The sequence below is a fragment of the Mauremys reevesii genome, linkage group 1 (assembly GCF_016161935.1).
Source record: "Mauremys reevesii isolate NIE-2019 linkage group 1, ASM1616193v1, whole genome shotgun sequence".
In the NCBI taxonomy this organism is placed as follows: Eukaryota; Metazoa; Chordata; order Testudines; family Geoemydidae; genus Mauremys; species Mauremys reevesii.
The window spans coordinates 293,905,911-293,916,358 of NC_052623.1; the positions used below are offsets into that span (position 1 = coordinate 293,905,911).

A 10,448-nucleotide genomic window follows, 5' to 3' on the forward strand; every position below is an offset into this window, starting at 1 on the left:
CCATAAAACAAATGGATACCTTCTTTCTTTTCATCACCAAAGATAAACTACAGGAAACGCTTCACATATAGATCACGTACTCTATGCCGTCTTCCTAACAAGTACAAACCATTTAATCAGAAAGTTAAAGGATCAAGTAACTGAAGCAAATTTATCAAAGCAAAGGCACAGAAATTTCAATTAATTGTGGTTGGCATCATACGAATTGCTCCTTTTCTGAAATACATGTTAAAAACTATCTTCAAAGGGACTATTCAACAGTTTCATTTATACATTTCTATAATTATAGCCCCCAGACTTATCTCTCAAAACCTTCTTTATTTTCCATTAAAAAAGGAAGGTTGTAGAGCTTTTATTTTCTGAAGTGCAACACAGTTCCTATCTTGAAGCTTATGTTGATAGAATAAGAACCAGGGCAAGTCCAGTAAACAGTACAAAGAACCTAGTTTTGAGTTTAATTTTTTTTCTTTCACTTGCTAAGAATGACAATTATAGGTTGATATGAATATATGGACTCTGAAGACAGTATATTATATAACATACCTCATTTTTGTCAGCGAAAATAACCTTCTGCTACCCCATGCAAATGTAAATCTTAAATCATTCACTTTTCTTAGAAGAAAATAATCTTGCTTTCAAAGCAGGCAGGCCACGGTAGCCCCAAATAATCTGTGTGTGATGGAAAATGCTTCAGCATTAAGTCGCTAGTTATTCCACACGTGTACAGTATGTATTAAATGCATAAATATTTCTTACTATTTTATACATGCTCTTTTACTACATTGTAGACCAACATGGGGTTTAGGAAAGTTTTTTGCATGTTTCCATTGTTCATTTAATATGCTACGCACTGAAGCACAGTGCCAAAAATCAAATACTGAATGAACGGAGATGGTTAGACACTCATGTGTCTGGCTTTCCATGCACTACATAAAATTTCTACAGTGTATTTATAAGACGAAAGATAGAGTGGCTGAGAGGGGTTTCTCTTTCGTATTTTCTGAGCTAATAATGTTGCTGATTGGTTACAAGTTTAAAATTTTCAATGCCTGATACTTTTTTTTAAGAACTGTAAATAAAAGCCATCCTGTTTAGTAGTGATAAATGTTCCCTTCCAAATTCCAATAATAACTGAGCTTAGTTACAGCAATTTCCACTAAAAAACAAGCAAAACAAAACAAACCTTTTTATGATGTTTAGACACACATCATTTTTAAGACTTAGAAATAAAGACTTGGATTAAAGCCAGTCACTTGAATGTGGAGATATCCATTCCAATAAGATCTTTTATAGTTATCACTATGCGCTTGTCACCAAGATCTATGAGTCTTCTCTCATTTCTTTACCATTGAAAAATAAAATGATTTTTCAGTATTTAGCCTGCTTCTGTTAGATGTGTTATGCTTTTGTAGAAGGTATTATTTAACTTGCTCTTCTAAATAAATCTATAGGATTCTTAGCCTCAAAATCAAAATGCCCATTTTATCTCCTTTATCATCTCTTCAGTTGGAATATACACTTCTCTTCCTCAGTGACTGTGCTCCCAACGTTTCCTGTTCCACATTGAATCATAAGTCATTAAAGAATCTCTCAATTGTTATAGTGGAAAAGGGATTTTTTACCATAACCCATTATAATACGTATTCATACTGTGATGAGTGTGCTCATTCAGCATAAAACTAGTCTGAAGGGAAACTGAAATGTATTAAACAGAGTCTATAATTATATCTGAGTACAAAGATTAATGGCCTGATTTTTCAATCCCAGCATAACAAGGTCTTCACTTTTTGCACCTGCAGAATTATTTCATTTCGATGTAGAAATGCCCATTGTGCTTGCAATATGCTCATGAAAAAGAGAGGTGGTTTGGTCTTTAAAAATCTAGCTCTAAATCACTAAAAATATTATCCAAAATATAACAAACAAGAGTAAGTTGAAGGCATCTTGACAGTGTGGTGATATAGCTTAGGACGCACAGGTCGCAGATGCCATTTGAGTACGTGAAACAGGAGACTTAAAATTTATTGTAAGGAAAATTTTCATTAGGAATTTTCCATGATACACAAATGAGAACCCTGTGGGGCCGGAGCGAAAGGAGCTCACTGCTGCCCTCTGCTGGTGACATGAGAGAAGAGAGCTGTTTAAGAGCTGCATGCATCTGTTGGAGACCAAAAAGAGTTTGACTGGGTGGGCCAGGCCTCATTTGTACTTCAGTTTTGTGACAGTTTGGGGCATCTTGGTTAAAATTCAGTTATGGTTTGTATTTGGGGCCATGAAATGCAATTGACCTTGTTCGGAAATACAAGGACAAAACATCAACAGCAAATGAGCCTGGGGTCAGCTGACACACTGTTGTCAGGTGCCGCTGGTTAAGGAAGCCCAGACACAGCACCCCGGAAAAAAAAAAAAAGGAGAAAAAATTCCTGTCTGTGAGTTGGATTATCTCTCTAGTGATAAGGATTCTGCCAGTGGTCATAAATACCACTGATTCCTCCCAAGGAGCTGAGCATGCTGGCCAGTGCAGAGTGGTGGCAGCTTTGAGACCATAGCGGCAGCTTGGTGGCAATGAGTGGCACAGAGCATCACTAGCAGTAGCTTTCAGGCTGCTCAGGGTGGTGGTGGTGGTGGTGATTTCAAGGAGATGGCCGGTTTGGAGCGATGGTGGTGTCAAGGGGACAGGTGGCTCAGAACAGTGGCAGAACTAGGCAGTTTGGGCTGAAGCCACACAGAGAGAGAGAGAGAGAGAGAGAGAGCGCGAGCGAGCGCAGCAGCCTATCCCAGGACTGTGGTGTGGGCTGCCCTACCCAGCAATTAAAACTGAATCACCCCTGCTAGGGTGGGTAGTAGAACCTGCACAGCAACCCAGGCAGCACTGAAGCCTGGGGCTTCTCCAGCTGAGGATAGCTAACCATGAGTGGGGAGAAGGGAAGTGGCCAAAACACATGAGCCACTCTCAGTGGCCAAAAGAGGACTGAGGTTGGGACAGCATGGGGGGAAAGGGAGTCTGACATCATAGAATGTTAATTGCTGGTCTTCCCAAATTCATGCTGCTGTTTTCCTCCTTCTCTCACTACCCACCCTCCAAAAATAAATTCTCTGCGTTGTAACCCCTGATTCAGTGTTTGCAAAGGGAAAGGAATTGCACATCAGGGTGCCCAGGATGGTGTGTACAGTTTCCCAGGTTTCATGAGCTAGTGCTAGTTAAGTCTGTAAGGAAACCCCTAGAAAATTGAACTTGGCTGTTTTCACTACCAGCAACTGGCCAAGGGTTACACAAAGAGTAGCCGTGTGTTTTCAGCCTCTGCATCGATTTCAAATTAATGAAAAATGAGTGGGGAAAAAAGTAATGTCTCCATGAGAAAACATCTGCTATTTCCTGCACATTGCCTAGAGTCACAGTCCGTTGTAGCAGAATGCAATTAATGGCCCTGCACACTTTCATCACAGCAACCCCCATAGTGGATTTATCAACTCCAAACTGATTCCTTGCTACTGATCAGTAGCAATCTGGTGTTGCCAGCTTCCACACAGTGATTACCACTTGCTTCTCCACCATGAGTGCAGCTCTCATTTTCGTATAGCTGCATCAGAGGGCTGGGCCACAGGAATGTGGCCTTGCGCATCCAGAAGTTCTGCAGCCACCGCTCATCATACCTGCACAATAATGCAGTCCCACAAGTCATTGCTTGTTTCTCAGGACCAGAACCTGCAGTCCACTGTGTGCAGTTGCTCTGTGAATGCCAACAGCAATCTTTAATTGTTTTTTCCATGGCGTACAGTAAGGCAGCCAGCAAGGCGTCATCGTCATATTTGCAGCTCAAGAAATACTGCAGGATCAGGCATGTTGTGCTCATAAACTCAGTGCACTATTGAAGAGCAGTGCAGGATTCATGCTTGTCACAGAGATGGTGGACCCACAGGTTAGCAGGCAGGGCCAGGGCCTGCTCCAGCGTTTTTGCCACCCCAAGCAGTGGGGGAAAAAAAGCCACGATCGGTGGCAGCTCTACCGCCGCCGCTTCTTCGGCCGCAATTCGGCAGTAGGTCCTTCCCTCCGAGAGGAACTGAGGGACTCGCCAAACTGCCGCCGAAGAGCTGGACGTGCCGCCCCTTTCCGTTGGCCGCCCCAAGCACCTGCTTGCTGCTCTGGTGCCGGCCCTGTTAGCAGGGCTCTTGAAAGGCAGTGCAAAACGTAGTAGGATGCCCCTGGAATGATGGAATGGAAAAAAAACTGCATTCTGGGATGCTGAAGCCTTGTTTCCAGCCACCCCTGCATGACTCCTTTGTGCCCATGAGGCATTGCAAACCCTTCCCGAAACACCCCACACTAGATGGTGGTGAGTTGCACAGTGGAATAGCTACCCATGGTGCGCTGCTCTAGGCGTTAATGCCAGGGCTGCTACTGTGGACATGCACTGGCGACACAAGGAGCACTGTGTGGACATGCAACAGCAATTTAATTACTGTAGTGGCTGTAGGCCGAGGTAACTTAAATCAACTTAATTTTGTAGTTTAGACAAGGCCTAAAACAGGACACATCCCCTAGCCAGCAGCTCACACCCCTTTAAAGCTCAGGTGCGCAGGTGAATGTATTAACTCTGCAGTCTTCTGAGTGGTCTTGAATTTTAGAAAGAGAGTCTTTCCTAGTAATACTCCCCCATCTACCAAGTGCAACACAGGGGAGGATGTAGCTCTTATTTAGTAAATATGCATTTAACTATTTTAGCCTATATGTATAGCTGCACAGCTGCTCTGCAACTGGGCCTCCTACTGAATTCCAGGCACAAAGCATTTACAGAATTCACCCTCAAGGTATCCGAACTAATCTCTCTGTTTTTAAAGTTTTTTTTAAGATGGAAAATTAAAAGCTGTTTTTGCATTACTTAAAACTCTCACTCAACTAATTAAGGAGAATACTCTATAGGGCCCCTTCTATGTAACACAGGCTTTCATATGCCAATTTCAGCAGCTGTCCAAAAGAGAACTTCAGTTAATGTTTCCCTTTTTGGAAAAGGCTTCTTCTCAGCCGCCTGAACTCTCCCAACCCCAGTTACAGGCCAGTATCTGACAGACTTTGACTTCTGCTCCAAGAGTTCCAGTCTGTGTAAGGACACCTAGTCCCTGTTAGTGCCAGAATGACCCAGAAGGAGGATGCACAATGTGTTTAAAGAATCACCTGGAGGCTTTAGAGAAACAGGGGAGTATAACCTTTACACCTACCAAATTACCCCAGGTTGAGAATTTTTCACCTTTTTTTAAAGTAACAATTTGAGCTTTATGAAAAGAAGCTACATTGCATCTGAAGTTTGATACTGACAGGATATTCTTAAACCTTTCCTTTTTTTTAATCATATCATCTCAATGTGTCTCAAGAAAGTCTGTGACACAGTTTATATGCAATTCAAAGATCAACATACTTGTTTTCATGAAGTTCAAAAGACTTTATGTCTGCTTGGCTAAGATACAAATATTTTGTTCAGTCAAAAAGCAAAGACAAAACCTCCCCCCTAAAGATCCCACGAGGATAAAGTCAAAGAAAATCAACTATAATGAAAGCAGACGCTATTCCTTTGGGTTTCACGAAACGGCAAATGTGTTTTATAACACTTGGCCATGATCACAATTACCTACACTTTTATTGATGTTTGCTTGGCTGTGTGATAGTGTGTGTCAGAGAGACACACACAGCATATATAAATTAATTTATATGTGAAGATCTAATTCCTCCACCTGTTAGAGTCTGTCTACATCTTAAATTCTTATCTAGTGTTGCCAATTAGTTCTCAGAATGTAACTGAAGAATGAAAACAGAAGAACAAAATGTCTGATTTATAGATTGAAATGGTTATGCCCAGTGATTTTTTTGGTGCTGGCTTAAATATTCTGTTATTAACTTGATTAAATAATTAAATGCTGCTACAAATATGTCAGCTGGTATTTCACATCACTTTCCTACCAGTGACTGGAACTTTCACTTACCCTCCAATTAAAACACAGGAGAGCATCATTCTTTTCACTGCAGTTAAGTTAGCGCCTGCCTAACCTTGATTTAAAACACACGCAAGTAATAGAAATTAACAATCTGGCATTTAAAAAATTTAATCAAGGACTGGTTAAAACTGTAATTAGCACAGTCAAGGGCTAATAATGTTTGTATATACACCTTACTGATGTTAAATAAAAAGGATTAGTTGTGCTGAATGTGATGTAGATCTTTGTGAGCAGAGCTGAAAGGGTTTGTTTCAGAGGAAACTCCCTTGTATTTAAAAGATTACTTTCCTTCTTTAAATACAGTTTTGCAACAAATCACCAGAGTACATGATGTCCTGGCTTTTGCAGCACTAAATCTATATTTACTAAAGGATAAGAATTTAAGAAATCCCAGGATCAGGACAAAGCCACTTGGCTCAAATTGTAACTGGGGGAGGGGGGATTAGATAAATTAAAGAACATTGTGGGAGCAGGGGAATAAAAGCGATTGGAATCCAGGTGAAGCAATTGAAGCCTGGTCTACACTACGGGGGTGAGTCGGCCTAAGTTACGCAACTCCAGCTATGTGAATAACGTAGCTGAGTTGATGTAACTTAGGTAGACTTACTGCAGTGTCTACACTGAGCTGGGTTGATGGGAGAAACTCCCCCATCGATTTACCTTACGCTTTTTGTTCTGGTGAAGTACCAGAATTGACAGGACAGCAATCTGCAGTTGATTTAGTGGGTCTTCTAGACCCACTAAATTGACCCCCAGTGCATCAATCACTACAGTGTTAATCCCCAGTAAGTGTAGACATACCCTGAGATAAACATTAGTCTGAGAAAAAGATATCAACTGCTATGTGGAACAAGGAACTCTCCTTAGAATCAAGGAACAACTGGCTATCAGAGCTAGACTTGTTTGTTTTCCTTACATCTGTTTGCATATTTACTCTCCATACCTGTCTAATTTGCTCTCCCTTGCATTCTTTGCACACCCCAAACTCACACTGATGTCTGAGCAATATCTGTCTATGGCACTGAAATGCACTCATCACCATGGTCTGGGTTATGACCTTGGACAGTCACAATCTGGTGCTTGCTTATTCCCTGGCTCCTGGGGAGAAATAGTCTATGCCATTCATTTTGTTGGTGCAGATTATTTTCCCCTCTGCTCCAACTCTGATGTGATGATGAGGGGCTAAGCCAAGACTCCACCCACATCCCACTCACCTGCACAGTAGCAGGGTAGCAGCCTAGCAGTAGCTACTTCTTCCCCTTGCAGGCTCCAAAGAGTCAGGTAGCTCACAAAGAAGAGTAAAGTGGATGCTCCTTTACTCGCCTGCATAAAGTCCCCTCATGTATCTATTGTATCTGGTAGTCAGTGGGAGTTTCAGGTGCCCAAGGAACACAGGCTCATCCACATACAGTATTGCCATTAGCATGTTCTGTTACACAAGCAACTCCAGAGTCCTCCTTAATTTTAAAACCATCTTCAGTTTCATTCATTATAGCTAAACAAGTACAATAAGGAAGCATCTAGCTTCAATCATCCGTTTTAAAAAACACATACATAGGCTATTTTGTATTTTGGCATAACCTGGAAAGTGTGATTCTTTTTAAATCCATCCATCTAGATACTACAATAATGAAGGCTTCGTAAGTATCTCAGTGCACCCGAGTTAAAAATGATGCCAATGCTTGCTCTCGTACTCTCTAATGAATCTGTAAGATTGAGGGTAATATTACCAGAGGGTGAAGAGGTGTGTTTTCTCTTTAGCACTGAAACTTTCATCTGGCAGCAAGTCCGCCACTCATAGAACCTTTATAGGAGCCAAGGGGTCTCATGCTCATAAGGCTCCCCATTTTGGTCAACATTATTAATGTTCCTCGGGAACGTAGCAGTCATAGATACAGATGGAGATGGTCTGTTAGGTAGACAGGCTCAGTTCCAGAAAACAACTGCTAGGGGAGCATGCAAGCATCCTTGGTGGCATTTCCTGAATGTTGGAACTTGCTCTGCCAGCCCCCAGCCTGAAACACTCTTAGTTTATTGACCTTCAGGGCCTGCTGCTGTTTACGATCCGAGACAGATTGGGAGGACTTTTGGAATTTCCTTCTTTGACAAGGTAAACAGCCAAGTGGATAGGAGGAAGCAGTAGACATGCAGTAGCTGCACTTTAGTAAGGCTTTTGAAACAGTTCCACATGACATTTCCATAAACAGACTAGGGAAATATGCTCAAAATGAAGTTATTATAAGGTGGGTGCATAACTGTTTGAATGACTGTTCACAAGGAGTAGTTATCAATGGTGTCAAACTAGACAGACATATCAAGTGGGGTCCCACAGGGGTCAATCCTGGGCCTGGTTCTAGCCAGTATTTTCACAAACACCTTGGAAAAGAACATTAAAGTACACTTATAACATTTACAGAAGACACCAAGCTGGGTGCATTTGAAAGCACTCTGAAGGACAGGGTGAACAATTCTCCCTCATCTCCAAGCACCCACCCCAGTACATCCGGATGCCCTACTACCAAGGTCACTGCCCCAATTCCCCTCGAAGCATTCCACAAAAGGCTCTCTGGCCTCACTAATACCCCTCCTTGGGGCTAGTTTATTACAAACACATCATGCAAATAATCTGTAACAGAAGTCCCAAATCACAGTCCATTTATCACCTCCAGTGCATATATTTACTAAAAGCCCATGCTAGCTAATTCATTGACATAGCACATATTACACTCTAAAAGTGGCAAAAGTTCTGTGGCACCTTATAGACTAACAAACATATTGGAGCATGAGCTTTCATGGGTGAATACCCACTTCGTTGGATGCATGTAGTGGAAATTTCCAGAGGCAAGTATAAATATGCAAGCAAGAATCAGGCTAGAGATAATGAGGTTAGTTCAATCAGGGAGGATGAGGCCCTCTTCTAGTAGTTGAGGTGTGAACACCAAAGGAGGAGAAACTACTTTTGTAATTGGGTAGCCATTCACAGTCTGTTTAATCCTAAACTGATGGTGTCAAATTTGCAGATGAACTGAAGCTCAGCAGTTTCTCTTTGAAGTCTGGTCCTGACGTTTTTTGCTGCAGGATGGCTACCTTTAAATCTGCTATTGTGTGTCCAGGGAGACTGAAGTGTTCTCCTACAGATTTTTGTACATTGCCATTCCTAATATCTGATTTGTGTCCATTTATCCTTTTATGTAGGGAATGTCCAGTTTGGCCGATGTACATAGCAGAGGGGCATTGCTGGCATATATTACATTGGTGGACATGCAAGTGAATGAACCGGTGATGTTGTGGCTGATCTGGTTAGGTCCTGTAATGGTGTCACTGGTGTAGATACGTGGGCAGAGTTGGCATCGAGGTTTGTTGCATGGATTGGTTCCTGAGTTAGAGTTACTATGGTGCGGTGTGTAGTTGCTGGTGAGAATATGCTTCAAGTTGGCGGGTTGTCTGTGAGCGAGGACTGGCCTGCCTCCCAAAGCCTGTGAAAGTGAAGGATCATTGTCCAGGGATCTACATCAGTTATCTACAACCCATCCTGTACAATGATCCCTCACTTTAAACAAAGACTGTGAATGGCTACCCAACTACAAAAGCAGTTTCTCCTCCCTTGGTGTTCATACCTCAATTGCTAGAAGAGGGCCTCATTCTCCCTGATTGAACTAACTTCATTATCTCTAGCCTGATTCTTGCTTGCATATTTATACCTGCCTCTGGAAATTTCCACTACATGCATCCAACGAAGTGGGTATTCACCCACGAAAGCTCATGCTCCAATACATTTGTTAGTCTATAAGGTGCCACAGGACCCTTTGCCACTTTTACAGATCCAGACTAACATGGCTACCCCTCTGATATATTACACTCTGGCATCTCTCATCACACTCAGGCTCTTCTTCGGTCCCCTTCTGTCCTTCTACCAGGACAGCCACCCCAGCTGGAGTTCAAACCTGCTCTTCCAGGAGCTCTGCTTGGAGCTCATCCTCACCAGGGGAGCATCCATCACTCTCCTGTTCTATTAACCTCTCACCTCATGCAGGCCAGCAGATAAGTCCCTTTTCTGCTCTCCAGCCTCCAACTCCAGCTCAGAAATCAGCTGGCAACTCCCTCTGCTGCTCTCCTATCTTCAGCCATTGCTCTGCAGCTTGGGGAGATCAGCCAGTAAAGAGCTCTGCTACACTCCTGCTTTCAGCCTTCCTTCAGGGACCTCTCCCTCTGCTTTTCCCTGAGCCTTTATAGCCCCAACTGGTGCCCCGCCCTTTTACTGGGTCAAATGGGGAGCACCTGTACTGGCACAGAGGCCCTGGACCAGCTTCATTTAAAGGGGACATGTGAGACAGGTTTAGAATTTGAAATTATCTTGATACATTGAGGGACTGGTCTGAAATCAGTTACATGAAATTCAACAAAGACAAGTGTAAGGTGCTGCACTTGAGGAAAAAAATCAACTACACAAATGTAAAATG

At 42.5% G+C, this 10,448-nt stretch overlaps 1 long non-coding RNA gene across 1 annotated transcript; it reads right to left on the reverse strand.

Annotated features, from left to right (window-relative positions):
- Window positions 1-425: 425 nt before the first annotated feature.
- Window positions 426-10,195, reverse strand: LOC120380782. Its single transcript, XR_005587858.1, has 2 exons — window positions 10,013-10,195; window positions 426-4,203 (listed from the first exon to the last, which is right to left on the reverse strand). It is a non-coding gene; the product is annotated as an uncharacterized LOC120380782 (long non-coding RNA).
- Window positions 10,196-10,448: the final 253 nt, after the last annotated feature.